Genomic DNA, 17,327 nt, shown 5'->3' with positions numbered 1-17,327 from the left:
TTGTGCCTGCCTCCTTGGACAGCCCTGTGACAGTTCATTCCTCCACTGTTGAACTGAGCTTGGGCAAAAAGCACCAAGTTGTGAAGAATGGCTGGCAATGGGCAGAACGCGCTGTGTGTTTCCACAGTCTACTCCAGCATAAACGGACCTCGCTTATTAGTTAGTGATGAGCCAGGAACTCCCCTGCTTGGGAAGACAAAGGCCACATCCAGGGAAATAAGGAAACGGACTGATCCAGTGCATACTTGGTCCCCTTCCTCCTCCTCTCCCTCCCCTCATACCTGGGGCTCACTTGCCTCTGCCTAGCTTCGGGCACCTGACAGATGGTGTTCAGGATCCTGCTCCAGGATGTGGTGTTCTGTACCTTTGAGGTATCCTCAGTTTTTGGAGCAGGCAGGGAAAAGTGAAGGAGATACTTCCTACTCTGAGTTCTTGATTAGTGAACACAGAGGATGTTTGATCAGCACAGAGATGAGGCGTCCAGACTCCGGATACTGATGGCCTAGATTTGAGTCTAGCTCCATTACTATATTTGTCAGGGAAAGTGCTATAATTAACAAGTAAACCCCCAAATCTCAGTGACTAAACATAACACAGGTACTGCTCACTCAGGTCGCTGTACAGTGTGCTTTTGGCTAAGAGGCCTGGCTCCATGAAGTTATTCAGGGACTCAGGCTCATTCCATCCATGGCCCTGCCTGTACCCAGAGCCTTGGAGTCAGCAGAGCTGGGAAGAGTGAGCATGGTCTGGAGATGTGTATTTCACTCTCACCCACCAGCCATGGACCGGACTCGGTTATATGATCTCACCTATCGGCAAGGGAGGCTGGGAAGTGTAGTCTAGCTCGGCCCAGAGGGAAAAGGAAACCGGCATGGTGAACAAACCCAGTCTCTGCCATATCTGCTTACTTAGGAAAATTCCTGTGTTTTAAGTTTTCTATTTTCACGTGTTTATGTTGTTTCTTCCCCTGTTAATTGGGTATACTAGTCAGGGTCCTCCAGAGAAACAACACATGACATACGAGTGTGTGTGTATGTGTGTGTGTGTGTGTGTCTGTGTGTGTGTGGAGAAAGAGAGAGAGACAGAGACAGAGACAGAGACAGAAAGATGGATTGATTTTAAGGAATTAGCTCACGGGATTGTTCAAGCTGCCAAGTCTGAAATCAGAGCAGACTGGCAGGCAAGAGTTTTACAGTTCAAGTCTGAGTCTGAAGGCAGTCTGGAGGCTCAATTCCTTCTTCCTTAGGAAATCTCAGAATTTTAAGGCCTTCGACTGATTAGATGAGGCCCATCACATTAGGGAGGTACTCTGCTTTCCTCAAAGTCTACTGATTTCAATGTTAATCTCATCTGAAAAATACCTTCATAGCAACTTCTGGACTACTGTGTGACCAAATATCTGGGTACTGTGGCCCAGCCAAGTTAATACATAAAATTAACCATTACAATGGGTATGATAAGTTAATAGTATAAAGCACCAGCACCATAGCTGGCAACTAGAAATCTCTCTGTACAAATTAGTTTACTGTCACTACTGGAGTTGTTATTACCATCAGTACTACTACTAATTGAGGCCTGAACACAGCCCCATAGCACCACCACCCCATCGAACCATCTAGGGAGTGATTGACCTAGAAAAGTCTTACCTTAGACAAGTGTTCTCATTATTTTATTCAAAGCACTTTTCCATTTACTATCTCACTCAGGCCTTCAGTCAATCCTATGAAGTGGGCAGGGCAACATTATTCCTACTATTTTTTATTTTACAGCTGAGTTCAGAGAGTATGGCTGCCCTCCCTCCCCACCCCTTCCTAATCTGTGCCCCGTCCCATCCTCCAGATTCTGTTCTAGGAGAGCCACCCCTGTCCTGTACGGGAGATACCTTTCTTCTAACCTGATTTAAAATTCACTATATATTATATTCCCATAGAACTAATAATGTAACAATTGTCAGGTAGTGTTACAGCAGGCAGGTAGCTAGACATGAGCAGAGAAAGGGGGGCAGGGGCCAGGTGGCAGGAAATCATGCATCTTGTAAACAGCAGGGGTCCATGGGCAGACAAAGAAAAGCAGGAACCCCGATAGGAAACCACACATTTTGGGTGATAAGTGTCCTGAAGGCGGACAAAGAAAGGTGGGGAAAGGCGGGAATCTCCTGCATCCAAATGTAACCTGGTGCTCACTATGCTCTCATTACAATAAAATTAGACTTGCAGATAAGAAGTACCCATCATGCACCGACACCATGACACTTCTGATCTAAGCTAAATAAGGAGAAAAATCCCTCCTCCCCTTGGGAAGATGGAGCTGGGATGAAAATCAGGGACTACGACCCCCAAACTCCTCCTTCCCCAGAGAATATTCCGCCCTCATTTGTAAGCCCCTCATAACCAGCTTGCCAAAGAAGCCCAGGGCAGCAGTTTCTCACCTGTCTGCCTGCTCTCCCTCTGAGTGTATTCTTATTTAAATAAATCCTCACTTTACTTTCTTGACCTCCCTGTCTCATTTCTGAATTCTTTCTGTGATGAGGCAAGAACCTTAAATTCACTGGGAACAGCAGGATTAATTGAAATACTCTTATTAATACTTCCCTTCAGGTACTGCATGAATTAAACAGGTTTCCGTAGAAAGATCTTGGGAACCTAATTCACCATTTAAAACATTTAAATTAGTATTTCCACAGGAACACAAGCCCCATGATTCAAGAAATAAACCTAAGAATGAACTTTTGGAGTAGGACTCGGTTTATACGCATGGATTTCCTGCATGAGCGCTGACACCAGGACTGGCCTAAGGTGCAGCTGGGAAGCAGTCAGAGTTTGTCTTTGGTGCCCTTCCAGCCCCTGTGTTCCAGGCCTCACCCTTCTGCAGCATCTGTGTTCTTCAGCATTGCTTATACCAAATAAATAAGACAGAAGCAGAAGTCAAAAGCCTGGGTATCGGGCTCGGCTCTGTCCTAACCAGTTGTGTGACCTCAGACAAGTCTTTTTACTTTGATTCCCTTGACTGTAAGTCAGAGGGCTTAGATAAACTCATGGCAGGTTGCCTTTCAACCTCACCGTTCCTCAGCCTACTCTGTGTCACCCCTTCAGGGGATCTCATTGTCAGCTGCCTGATAACAGAGACTCACCAGCTTCCTCTCATCCTACCCAGTGGTCCTGAAGTCTCCAAGGGGGATGATAGTGACCAACCCCAAAGCCTTCAGCACACAAAAGAATTCCTTGCTAATGGTGGGAGTTCAGGCATAGAACCACCATATTGGAGGATTCTTTGAGGACAGTTGCCCCTTAAATCCTACCAGTTGGGAAGCATCACACTCTCCACCCTCTCACCAGTCAGCCTGGGATTCTGTACCCAGCCGCCCATGGCTAGAGAGAGAATATTTATGCAGGCTGGAATGATGGGGTAACAGGAGCCATGCGGAGTTCAGAGGAGAGAGTCATTCAATCACAGATGTTGTCCCTCAAAACCCAAAGCCCTTAGAGGGCAAATTATTTCAGCTGCCTGAGCTGGTGTGCTTTACAACGCAGTTGGTGTATGCCTCCTGTCCGGCGAGAAGCACGATCCCCTTTCCCCAAGGACACTGGTGACCCCCCCCCCCACAACCTTGTCTCCCTGACCTGCATGTGGGCCAGTCATGCTCTTCTGAAACTAGATACTGTGAGGCCAGAGCGGTGCATAGCAGAAGAGGCCAGCCTAGTTCACTAATCCAATGAAAGGGTAGCTTTCCACAGGGCACATAGTGTTCCCCTCCGCCCATAATGCCTGCCTGTGTCTGGGGGCGGCATTGCTGTGAAATACCCAAGACAAATCTAAGCCTGCTGAGAAGTCCTCCCACTCCTGTCAACCCTGAGCAAAATAAGTCATCCAGTGCAGTGTAATACAGCCCCGATGGTCCTAAGACCTAGGGTTCAGTCCGATTTCTATAACTCGCTTAACAGGTGACCTTGGACAAGTCATTTAAATGCTGTGGGACCTTCTGGCTTTAGGATTCTATCAACAAACCCACACATTACCACAGAGTCAGGACAGTCCTCACTTTCACTATTTTCTCTCCAAAGGAAGAAAGTTAAAAAACAAAAGAAAACAAACATCAGATACCTTTGGTGTGCCATATACCTTTCAATCCTACCACTAACGCAATGAGACAAATATTATTATCCTCATTTTACAGACGAGGAAACAAGCTTTCGGGTAGGTTTAGTAACTGCTATGGACTGACCTATGTCCTCCCCAAGTTCATAAATTGAAGCCCTAACCCTCAATGTGACTGTATTTGGATATAGGGTCTTTAGGAGGTAATTAAGGTTAAACGAGGTCAAGAGGGTAGAACCCTAATCCCCTAGGACCAGTGGCCTTATAAGAAGAGGGAGAGCCCTTCCCCCGTCACATGCACAGAAGGAAGGCCGGGGAGCACACAGTGAGACAGCACCTGGCACAGCACGTGCTCAAAAATTATGCTTGACTGATGGCTTCAGGACATTCATTTGGACCTGAAGAGTGAACTGAACCTCCAAACAGTCTCTGGGCTCAGGAAGTTTGAAAATAGTTTTAAATCTACTATTACTTAATGAAGACGTCACTCCATACTTCAATTTGAAGAAAAGACATAAACCATTCAACTAGAACTGGAAAATTACAAGTCTCTGGGATGGTTATTTTTTAAATTACCTACCAATTTTAAGTCTAAACTTGCTTTAATGTTAGTTCCAGGGTAGCACTGCCATTAACACTGAGATAATCAATAGAAAGCAGACTTCACGGGTTTACAACATCTACCATCATTCCTTCTATTTATTTTTTACCACATTCTTCTTTGATCAGGGTAGAGAATAATTCAGGCTATCACTTATGTTATAATACATAAAACTTATATACCAAAACATCTAACAACCTCCAAGATTGTTGAGGAAAAAACCCTAAAGGAACAAAACAGTCGGTATAAAAAGCTACCATCTATTTATAAAACAGCAAAAAAAATTACATGCACACATTTAAATATCCATGCATGTACATATATATGCATTTGTCTATACTTGCACAAAATATCCTTGAAAGGGTTCACCAAAAACAGTGATAATACTGGTTATCTGTAGGGAGGAGAACTTGGAAAATAGGAAGAAACTTTTTAAAATGTTTTTGTGGGTGTGTTTTTAACATTATTGTTTACTATTCCATTGAGGTAAAGTGTGAAAATCTTAAGTGAACAGCTCAATGAATTTTTACATAAGTATTCACCCTTATAACCACAACCTTGGTCAAATACAGAACATTTCCAGAATCCCAGAGGACACCACCCCCTGCTCCTATCCAGTCAATACCCAGACCCAAAAGACAACTAGCTTCTGACCTAGATCACAATATAGATGGATTCGTACAGTATCTAATCTCTCATGTCTGGCTTCTTTCATTGGACATTATGGCTATGAGATTCAACCATGTTCTTGCATGTGGCAGTCCTTTTTCATTACCATGTAGTATTCCATTGCATATGAATAAATGATGTATCAATATACCAGTTTGTATATCCACTACTTATGGTGAACATTGCATTGTTTCAGTTTAGAGACATAATGAATAAAATTTGCTAGGAGTATTCTGCTAGTATTCCAGGAGTCTTTTGGAGGACTTACAAAAACTCATTTCTGAGGAATTGTTAGATCCACAGGTAAAAGTATTTAAGTTTTAGTAGATATTTCCAAGCAGCTTTTCCAAGTGTTTGTACCAATTTACACTCCCATGTACATGAGAGTACATGAGAGTTCCAGTTAGTTGCTCCACATCATGGCCAACATTTGGTATTGTTTTTTTTAATTTATTTTTTTATACAGCAGGTTCTTATTAGTTATCTATTTTATACATATTAGTGTATCTGTGTCAATCCCAATCTCCCAATTCATCCCACCACCACCACCCAACCCCTCCCCCTGCTTTTCCCCCTTGGTGTCCATATGTTTGTTCTCTACATCTGTGTCTCTATTTCTGCCTTGCAAACTGGTTCACCTGTACCATTTTTCTAGATTCCACATATATGCATTAATACATGATATTTGTTTTTCTCTTTCTGACTTACTTCACTCTGTATGACAGTTTCTAGGTCCATCCACATCTCTACAAATGACCCAATTTCGGTCCTTTTTATGGCTGAGTAATATTCCATTGTATATATGTACCACATCTTCTTTATCCATTCATCTGTCGATGGGCATTTAGGTTGCTTCCATGACCTGGCTATTGTAAATAGTGCTGCAATGAACATTGGGGTGCACGTGTCTTTTTTTTTGAATTTTATTTAATTTATTTTTTATACAGCAGGTTCTTATTAGTTATCCATTTTATACATATTAGTGTATACATGTCAATCCCAATCTCCCAATTCATCCCACCACCACCACCCCCGCGGCTTCCCCCCTTGGTGTCCATACGTTTGTTCTCTACATCTGTGTTTCTATTTCTGCCCTGCAAACTGGTTCATCTGTACCATTCTTCTAGGTTCCACATATACGTGTTAATATATGATATTTGTTTCTCTCTTTTGAACTTACTTCACCCTGTATGACAAGTCTCTAGATCCATCCACATCTCTACAAATGACCCAATTTCGTTCCTTTTTAAGGCTGGGTAATATTCCACTGTATATATGTATCACATCTTCTTTATCCATTCGTCTGTCAATGGGCATTTAGGTTGCTTCCATGACCTGACTATTGTAAATAGTGCTGCAATGAACATTGGGGTGCATGTGTGTTTTTGAATTATGGTTTTCTCTGGGTATATGCCCAGTATTGGGATTGCTGGGTCATAGGGTAATTCTATTTTTAGTTTTTAAGGAACCTCCATACTGTTCTCCATAGTGGCTGTATCAATTTACATTCCCACCAACAGTGCAAGAGGGTTCCCTTTTCTCCACACCCTCTCCAGCATTTGTTGTTTGTAGATTTTCTGATGATGCCCATTCTAACCAGTGTGAACTGATACCTCATTGTAGTTTTGATTTGCATTTCTCTAATAATTAGTGATGTTGAGCAGTTTTTCATGTGCCTCTTGGTCATCTGTAAGTCTTCTTTGGAGAAGTGTCTATTTAGGTCTTCTGCCCATTTTTGGATTGGGTTGTTTGTTTTTTTAATATTGAGGTACATGAGCTGTTTATATATTTTGGACATTAATCCTTTGTCCGATGAATCATTGGCAAATATTTTCTCCTATTCTGAGGGTTGTTTTTTCATCTTGTTTATAGTTTCTTTTGCTGTGCAAAAGCTTTTAAGTTTCATTAGGTCTCATTTGTTTATTTTTGTTTTTATTTCCATTACTCTAGGAGGTGGGTCAAAAAAGATCTTGCTGTGATTTATGTCAAAGAGTGTTCTTCCTATGTTTTCCTCTAAGAGTTTTATAGTATCCGGTCTTACATTTAGGTCTTAAATCCATTTTGAGTTTATTTTTGTGTATGGTGTTAGGGAGTGTTGTAATTTCATACTTTTACATGTAGCTGTCCAGTTTTCCCAGCACCACTTATTGAAGAGACTGTCTTTTCTCCATTGTTTATCCCTGCTTCCTTTGTCATAGATTAGTTGACCATAGGTGCGTGGGTTGATCTCTGAGCTTTCTAAACCTGTTCCATTGATGTGTATTTCTGTTTCTGTGCCAGTACCATATTGTCTTGATTACTGTAGCTTTGTAGTATAGGCTGAAGTCAGGGAGTCTGATTCCTCCAGCTACGTTTTTTTCCCTCAAGATTTCTTTGGCTATTTGGGGTCTTTTGTGTCTCCATACAAATTTAAAAATTTTTTGTTCTAGTTCTGTGAAAAATGCCATTGGTAAATTGATAGGGATTGCATTGAATCTATAGATTGCTTTGTGTAGTATAGTCATTTTCACAATATTGATTCTTCCAATCCAAGAACATGGCATATCTCTCCATCTGTTAGTGTCATCTTTGATTTCCTTCATCAGGGTCTTATAGTTTTCTGAGTACAGGTTTTTACCTCCTTAGGTGGGTTTATTCCTAGGTAATTTATTCTTTTTGTTGCAGTGGTGAATGGGATTGTTTCCTTCATTTCTCTTTCTGATCTTTCATTGTTAGTGTATAGGAATGCCAGAGATTTCTGTGCATTAATTTTGTATGCTGCAACTTTACCAGATTCATTGATTAGCTATAGTAGTTTTCTGGTAGAGTCTTCAGGATTCTCTATGTATAGTATCATGTCATCTGTAAACAGTGACAGTTTTACTTCTTCTTTTCCAATTTGTATTCCTTTTATTTCTTTTTCTTCTCTGATTGCCATGCCTAGGACTTCCAAAACTATGTTGAATAATAGTGGTGAGAGTGGACATCCTTGTCTTGTTCCTGATCTTAGAGGAAATGGTTTCAGTTTTTCACCATTGAGAATGAGGTTTGCTGTGGGTTTGTCGTATATGGCCTTTATTATGTTGAGGTAGGTTCCCTCTATGCCCACTTCCTGGAGAGTTTTTTTTTTTATCATAAATGGGTGTTGAATTTTGTCAAGAGCTTTTTCTGCATCTACTGAGATGATTATATGGTTTTTATTCTTCAATTTTTTAATATGATGTATCACATTGATTGATTTGCGTATATTGAAGAATCCTTGCATCCCTGGGATAAACCCCACTTGATCATGGTTATGATCCTTTTAATGTGTTGTTGGATTCTGTTTGCTAGTATTTTGTTGAGGATTTTTGCATCTGTATTCATCAGTGATATTCGTCTGTAACTGTCTATTTTTGTAGTATCTTTGGTTTTGGTATCAGGGTGATGGTGGCCTCATAGAATGAGTTTGGGAGCATTCCTTCCTCTACAATTTTTTGGAAGAGTTTGAGAAGGATGGGTGTTAGCTCTTCTCGAAATGTTTTATAGAATTCACCTATGAAGTCATCTGGTCCTGGATTTTTGTTTGTTGGAAGATTTTTAATCACAGTTTCAATTTCATTACTTGTGATTGGTCTGTTCATATTTTCTATTTCTTCATGGTTCAGTCTTGGAAGGTTATACCTTTCTAAGAATTTCTGCATTTCTTTCAAGTTGTCCATTTTATTGGCATAGAGTTTCTTGTAGTAGTCTCTTATGATGCTTTGTATTTCTGCGGTGTCTGTTGTAACTTCTCCTTTTTCATTTCTAATTTTATTGATTTGAGTCCTCTCCCTCTTTTTCTTGATGAGTCTGGCTAATGATTTATCAATTTTGCTTATCTCCTCTAAGAACCAACTTTTAGTTTTATTGATCTTTGCTACTGTTTTCTTTGTTTCTATTTCATTTATTTCTGCTCTGATCTTTATGATTTCTTTCCTTCTACTAACTTTGGGGTTTGTTTGTTCTTCTTTCTCTAGTTCCTTTAGGTGTAAGGTTAGATTGTTTATTTGAGATTTTTCTTGTTTCTTGATATAGGATTGTATTGCTGTACACTTCCCTCTTGGAACTGCTTTTCTTGCATCCCATAGGTTTTGGATCGTCGTGTGTTCATTGTCATTTGTTTCTAGGTATTTTTGATTTCTTCAAGGATCTCTTGGTTATGTAGTAACGTATTGTTTAGCCTCCATGTGTTTGTGTTTTTTACGTTTTTTTCCCTGTAATTGATTTCTAATCTCATAGCGCTGTGGTCAGAAAAGATGCTTGCTATGATTTCAGTTTTCTTAAATTTACCGAGGCTGGATTTGTGACCCAAGATGTGATCTATCCTGCAGAATGTTCCATATGCACTTCAGAAGAAAGTGTAATCTGCTGTTTTCAGATGGAATATCCTATAAATATCAATTAAATCTTTCTGGTCTATTGTGTCATTTAAAGCTTGTGTTTCCTTATTAATTTTCTTTCTGGATGATCTGTCCATTGGTGTAAGTGAGGTGTTAAAGTCCCCCACTATTATTGTGTTACTGTTGATTTCCTCTTTTATAGCTGTTAGCAGTTGCCTTATGTATTGACGTGCTCCTATGTTGGATGCATATATAATTGTTATATCTTCTTTTTGGATTGATCCCTTGATCATTATGTAGTGTCCTTCTTTGTCTCTTGTAATAGTCTTTATTTTAAAGTCTATTTTATCTGATATGAGTATTGCTACTCCAGCTTTCTTTTGATTTCCATTTGCATGGAATATCTTTTTCCATCCCCTCACTTTCAGTCTCTATGTGTCCCTAGGTCTGAAGTGGGTCTCTTGTAGACAGCATATATATGGGTCTTGTTTTTTATCCATTCAGCAAGACTGTGTCTTTTGGTTGGAGCATTTAATCCATTCACATTTAAGGTAATTATCGATATGTATGTTCCTATTACCATTTTCTTAATTGTTTTGGGTTTGTTTTTGTAGGTCCTTTTCTTCTCTTGTGTTTCCCACTTAGAGAAGTTCCTTTAGCATTTGTTGTAGAGCTGGTTTGGTGATGCTGAATTCTCTAAGCTTTTGCTTCTCTGTGAAGTTATTGAGTTCTCCATTGAATCTGAATGAGATCTTTGCTGGGTAGAATAATCTTGGCTGTAGGTTCCTCCCTCTCATCACTTTAAATATATCGTGCCACTCTCTTCTGGCTTGTAGTTACTGCTAAAAGATCAGCTGTTAACTTTATGGGAGTTTCCTTGTATATTATCTGTCATTTTTCCCTTGTTGCTTTTTATAATTTTTCTTTGTCTAATTTTTGTCAATTTGATTACTATGTGTGTCAGTGTGTTTCTTCTTGTGTTTATCCTTCCTGAGACTCTCCTCTCTGTGCTTCCTGGACTTGGGTGGCTATTTCCTTTCCCATGTTAGAGAAGTTTTCAACTATAATCCCTTCAAATATTTTTTCAGGTCCTTTCCCTTTCTCTTCTTTTTCTGGAACCCCTATAATGTGAATGTTGGTGCATTTAATGTTGTCCCAGAGGTCTCTTACGGTGTCTTCATTTCTTTTCATTCTTCTTTTTTTATTCTGTTACACAGCAGTGAATTCCACCATTCTGTCTTCCAGGTCACTTATCTGTTCTTCTGCCTCAGTTATTCTGCTATTGATTCCTTCTAGTGTATTTTTCATTTCAGTTATTGTATTGTTCATCTCTTTAATTCTTTTGTTTATTTGTTCTTTAATTCTTCTAGGTGTTTGTTCTTTAACTCTTCTAGGTCTTTGTTAAACATTTGTTGCATATTTTCAATCTTTGCCTCCATTCTTTTTCCAGGGTCCTGGATCATCCTCACTATCATTATTCTGAATTTTTTTTTCTGGAAGGTTGCCTATCTCCACTTCATTTAGTTGTTTTTCTGGGGTTTTATCTTGTTCCTTCCTCTTGGACATAGTCCTCTGCCTTTTCATTTTGTCTGTCTTTCTGTGAATGTGTTTTTTGTTCCACAGGCTGCAGGATTGCAGTACTTCTTGCTTCTGATGTCTGCCCTCTGGTGGATGAGGCTATCTAAGAGGTTTGTGCAAGGTTCCTGATGGAAGGGACTGCTGGTGGGTAGAGCTGGGTGTTGATCTGGTGGACAGAGCTCAGTAAAACTTTAATCCGCTTGTCTGCTGATGGGTGGGGCTGGGTTCCCTCCCTGTTGGGTATTTGGCCTGAGGCAACCCAGCACTGGAGGCTACAGGCTCTTTGGTGGGGTTAATGGTGGACTCCAGGAGGGCTCATGCCAAGGAGTACTTCCCAGAACTTCTGCTGCCAGTGTCCTTGTCCCTGTGGTGAGCCACAGCCACCTCCCGCCTCTGCAGGAGACCCTCCAACACTAGCAGGTAAGTCTGGTTCAGTCTCCTATGGGGTCACTGCTTCTTCCCCCGTGTCCTGATGCGCACACTACTTTGTGTGTGCCCTCCAAGAGAAGAGTCTCTGTTTCCCTCAGTCCTGTCGAAGTCCTGCAAGCAAATCCTGCTAGATTTCAAAGTCTGATTCTCTGGGAATTCCTACTCCTGTTGCCAGACCCTCAGGTTGGGAAGCCTGATATGGGGCTCAGAACCTTCACTCCAGTGGGTGGACTTCTGTGGTATAATTGTTCTCCAGTTTGTGAGTCACCCACCCAGCAGTTATGGGATTTGATTTTATTGTGATTGTGCCTCTCCTACCATCTCATTGCGGTTTCTCCTCTGTCTTTTGATGTGCGGTATCTTTTTGGTAAGTTCCAGTGTCTTCTTGTCGATGATTGTTCAGCAGTTAGTTGTGATTCCGGTGCTCTCGCAAGAGGGAGTGAGAGCACATCCTTCTACTCTGCCATCTTGAACCGATCTCCGCCAACATTTGGTATTGTTAAAGTGAGGCTTTTAGGAAGAATCTTTTCACTATATATCCTTCTCACCTTTTGATTTTAAACCATATGCACACATTGCTTATTCATAATTAATTAAATAAAAATGTAACATGAACACTTAACAAAAAATGAAAGACATGAGCTAGCAAAAGTGATTTCATTTATTTTTTCTTAAGATAGATGAATGGCTAGGAAATCTCTTGACAGGGTGTACAGAAAGGGAACTGATGTAATGATGTTACCAGAGCATTTAAATATTTGCCAGTTCTCTCAAAATGAACCACAAACTTCCAGAGAGAACAGATAAGAAAAAGAACTAGTGCAGAGCTTACTAGCAAAACAAATATGCTATGGGAAAGCTCCACACAGAATTCTCAATCAAGAGGTCCCAATAACAGAAAATGCTGATGCATGTATCCTCAATAAATTCCATCTCTTTTCTCTAGTTTGGTCTGGTTATCACTTCGCATCCACTGTTTTCCTCAGCCAAAAAGCAGGGCTGCATTGATCTCCAAATGTACTTACTCAACACTTAGAGCATCTTCTACAATCCAGGCATATCGACATTAGACACATAAAGGCAAATAAGACACTGTCCTTGCTCTCAAGCATCTAGTGACTCCAGTGAGGGAGAAAGACAGGCAAAATGATAGAGTGTGATAAGTGTCATAACCCAGATATGCCCAGGATGCTGAGGGAGCAAAGGAAGCACAGCTAAACCAGATGTGTGGAGCAGAAAGATCACCAGAGAAAACTTGGTTGGGCTGAGTTTTGAAGGATGAATGGTAATTAGTTAAAAAGAAAAGGAGGAAGAGTGTACCAGGCGACAGAACAGCATATGCAAAGGCATGGAAGCATAAAAAAGCAGATATCTTTAGGAACTTTAATATCACAATATGATTGGAATGAAGAGTATGTTTCAGGTGGAGACAGTAATCAGGGGAGGCTAGAGAGGTAGGCAGGAGAAAGATCATTATAAACCTTAATTCCTAAGCTAAGAAATTCCAACTTTATCCGGAAAGCTTTGGTAGATCATGGAATATTTTAGGCTGAGGACGAATCTGATTTTCATAATGAAAAGATGTAAGGTTTTCTTATGCTGCTTATTTGGACAGAGAAACAGAGGGGAAAAAAGAAGTAAGGAAAGGAGAAACAGGAAAAGGGAGAGTCATAGAAAACAAGAAAAGTAAGGAAAGTAAAGGCAAGAAGAAAAGGCAGAAAAGAAGGAATTGGACCTTTTTTAAAAATTGTTAAAACATAGGAGAATATTTTCATGACTTTGGAGTAGGCAAAAAGCTCTTAAAGAGGACACAGAAAACATTAAACATAAAATTGATAAATTAGACAATATTAAATCTAAGAGCACCTGTTCATCAAAAGACATTATTAAGAGAATTAAAAGGCAACTCCACAGTGGAAAGGATATTTGCAATTGCATACATCAGATAAGGGACTCACATCCAGAATAACTTTCATAAATCAATAAGAAAATGACAGATAACCCAATAGAAAAATGTATAGACGATTCACAAAATAAGCTATCCAAATAACCAATAAGCACAGGAAAGATTCTCAACTCCATTAGCCATCAGGGAAATGCAAATTAAAACCACATTAAATGCTATTACACATTCACCAGAATGGCTGAAATGAAAAAGTCCATTTTCAGAATCTACTAAAGCTGAATATATATTCCCTATGACTCATTAATTCTACTCCTAGGTATACATCCTAGAAGGTAATAGGATGTTCATAGCAGCACTATTTGCAATAGGTAAACCATAAAAACTACCCGAATACCCTCAGTAGTTGAATGGAGGATTAATTTGTGGTATATTCACAAAAATGTGATACTTTACAGCAATGAGAACAAATGATCTACAGGAACATGCAAAAATATGGATGAATTTCATGAACATAATGATGAATAAAAGGAGCTAGATACAGAAAAGCACATCCTGTACAGTTCCACTTACATAAAGTGTAAAAAGAGACAAGGTGATTCTATGTGGTTGGAGTCAAGATAGACATTGTTGGGGAGGGTAGCACTTGAACTTGAGGAAAGTGGGCAGGATTTGTAGACAGAACAAATTTGGAGTCAAACACAAGAGGTTTTAGGGTTTTATACAGCATTTAAGATTCTAGCTTGCAGTGTTTGGGGACATTGATAAGATGACTATCTGAGGGGGAGGATTTGGGGTAGGGACAGGGCCCAAGGAATGACAGGAAATTACACCTCTCCTCTCAATAGCCACAGAATCTAAAAATTCCCATTAAGTGGCTCATTCCTTTGGGTTAAGAACTTCCCTTTCCGGACAGAGCAAAAGAGAGGTCGGGTTATGGTCCCTGGTGTAATGCAGACCTGTTTCCCTTACATATCTATAAAGGACAGTATCTGAGCCAGAGGGCTCAGCAGCGCCCTGTGACTTGCCCTCTGTAAGTGATGCTGGGAATCCTATTGAGTTGTCAGCCTGAGAAAGAGGCAGAAATCACCTGAGATATGAGAAATCCCAAGGACCTTAAAAGTCCGCTGCTCTAGTGAACCCTCACTGTTGGCCACAGGAAGCCTTGGCTAACAGGAGAAACCACAGGTAGGCTTAGCGGGTGGTGTTCGCAAAAGAAAAATCTAGAAGCATCTCTCTCTTCCACCTGCAAGCCTGCTTTACCACCAAGAAGTCTCTTTGGGGAGGCATTGGCATGAACAGTAGACAGGAGGGTCAGACCAGAGAAGCCCCATTACCCAAGATCTCTGACACTATTACCATCCTGGCTGAATCATCTTCAACATCCAAATAGAGATGACTAGTTTTGGAATGCATACTTCCCTGTGGAGGGAGGACAGCCATTCCTCATCAGGAAACGGGGTGACATTGGAGGCTCAGAAATTCTGTGTACAGTCTACAGGCAGCAAGAGACTAACTGTCCAACTTCCGGTGGAGAAGGCAACCTGGAAAGGCTGGGTTAAATCAAGTCCGCTTCTAGCTCTTTCAGCCATGACCCACAAAGAGAAACACATTTTACATTGAAACCCAATATACACATACACAAATCTGAGTTGTCATCAATTGCAAGATAAACCATAATTTTACCACTGAGAAAGAAAAAAATGTTGTCTATAACAAAACTCATCCTGATTTAAGAGATTTATGTTGAAAAAATGTATATCCTATATGGAATGCTACGTCTTGGATGGAATATAGAGAACATTTCAAGCATCAATACTAATCTTTATTATGTGTAGTCCACTTTGATATTTACTACTCTCTTCTATTCTATTTAATGTCATTTCTCCCCAAAACACTGGTAATGGCTCATTCAATTGATTTCAAATCCATTAATGGGTGGCAACCTACAATTTGAAAAACACTGGATTAGAATTAAGGTATAGGACTTCTGGATAATTTTATTGAGAACTCCGAAAAGTTGAAATGGAATTTACTGGTAGGACAACTGTAATTATGGTACAGCATATCAATACCCATGTCTGGGCTGAATAGCTAGAAACCTGAGGGAGACCAGAGTGTGGATATTGCTATGGGAATCATTCAAGATATTGGTGCTGTGCTGCGGATGTGCACTGCTATAATTAAGCCACGAGACATGTCAGCCAGGGCATTTCTGAGTGTTGATTCGTGCATGCCTCCTGTATGTTGTAAGGTATGTGTCCAAAATTAGAGCGACCGAAAGGCCCTAAAAAAGTGCAATACTTCTTCCCTGTAACACCCTTGCCCGGGGTGTTGGGCTATTCTTTATAAACCTGGTTGAAGCAGGAAAATACCCTAACTTGTTTTACGAGTTCTTCCAGATCCAAGTATAATGGCCAATCAGAACCCTACTTTGGTGCCATAGTTATACTCATATTTTGGAGTCATATATGTTCTATTCACATGAGAGTCCAGGGAGAAATCAGATGAGGGTTTATTAGTTGGCCTTACTTGAACACTTTGCTATGCACTGAGCCTCATTTGAGGGAGATGTAAGCTGAGTCATGCAGATTACTGAATGACTTTCTATAGGAATTACAGACAAGTTGAACACCTTATCAAGAGTTTAACCAGAAGGTTAAAACTTGGGGCTTCAGAAGCAGATTAGAGCTTTTATTGATCCCAAGAAAGTCTTTCTCTTTCTCTGGCAGTTCAGGCCTAATTGCTTTGTTCTTTGATATTTGTTTTAGTTCTTCTTTGTCAATTAACACCCTGCTTCTCATAAAATATGAACATATGAAATGCACATATCCATATCTCAATTTATCTGAAATGCAATTGTTTTGGATCCTTGACTCACCTCACTCCACATTTTACTTTTGGCCCCAGCCAAGAGGATAACTAGAGGTTGAGATCCAGCTCAGGTTTGTCCAATGAGCATCCTGGCACAAAGCATCTTCTGCTTGGAGGGAGAGGCCCCTTTTTGAGTTTGTACCAAGAGACCATATGTATTAGTGGAGGGCCCTGTAAATGGGGAGAGAAGAGGTGAAACAGTCATTAGCTCTATCATATTTCAGATCTATCATAAGAACATGTAGAGTTGGACTAAGGCTCAGATTTCTGAATTAAAATACCAATTGATTCCATAGAGCGGGCTGATATTTAGGAAGAACTGAGCGTGATTTGAAATTTAAATAAGTGTTACCATAAGAATAATCATCATTATTCTTTAATAAACTATGTCACTTTTACTATAAAACTGAGATCTTACTGTAACACAGTGGTCAAGAAATCCACAGCCCTGGGTCCAAATTCTACAGGTGCCCCTTACCACCCGTGTGGTCTTGGGGACAGTGTTCAACTTCCATTGAACTCAGAATTCTCATCTGTTAATTGAAAGTAATTATGCCTACTTCATAAGATTGTTCTGAAGAGTAAACGAGATCATACATATAAAATGTCTGGCACAAGGCTTAGCATTACTGTTGTATAATCATGTTTTCTGGAGTAGAATTTGTTAGAAGTACAGGTACTAAAATAAAACAAAACAGCAAGGACTAGAATCTGTTTCAGAGTAGGATTTGTTGCAGCCTACTATGGTGTTTGATTCCAAGAAACACCAAGGAGGGGGGAAGCCAAGGAGGGGGAAAGCCAAGGAGGAAGTTGAGAATTAAATTGTCCACCAAGGATG

This window comes from Eubalaena glacialis, chromosome 4, assembly GCF_028564815.1.
Source record: "Eubalaena glacialis isolate mEubGla1 chromosome 4, mEubGla1.1.hap2.+ XY, whole genome shotgun sequence".
NCBI lineage: Eukaryota > Metazoa > Chordata > Mammalia > Artiodactyla > Balaenidae > Eubalaena > Eubalaena glacialis.
The sequence above is the reverse complement of the archived record's forward strand: the minus strand, read 5'-3'. Positions refer to the sequence as shown.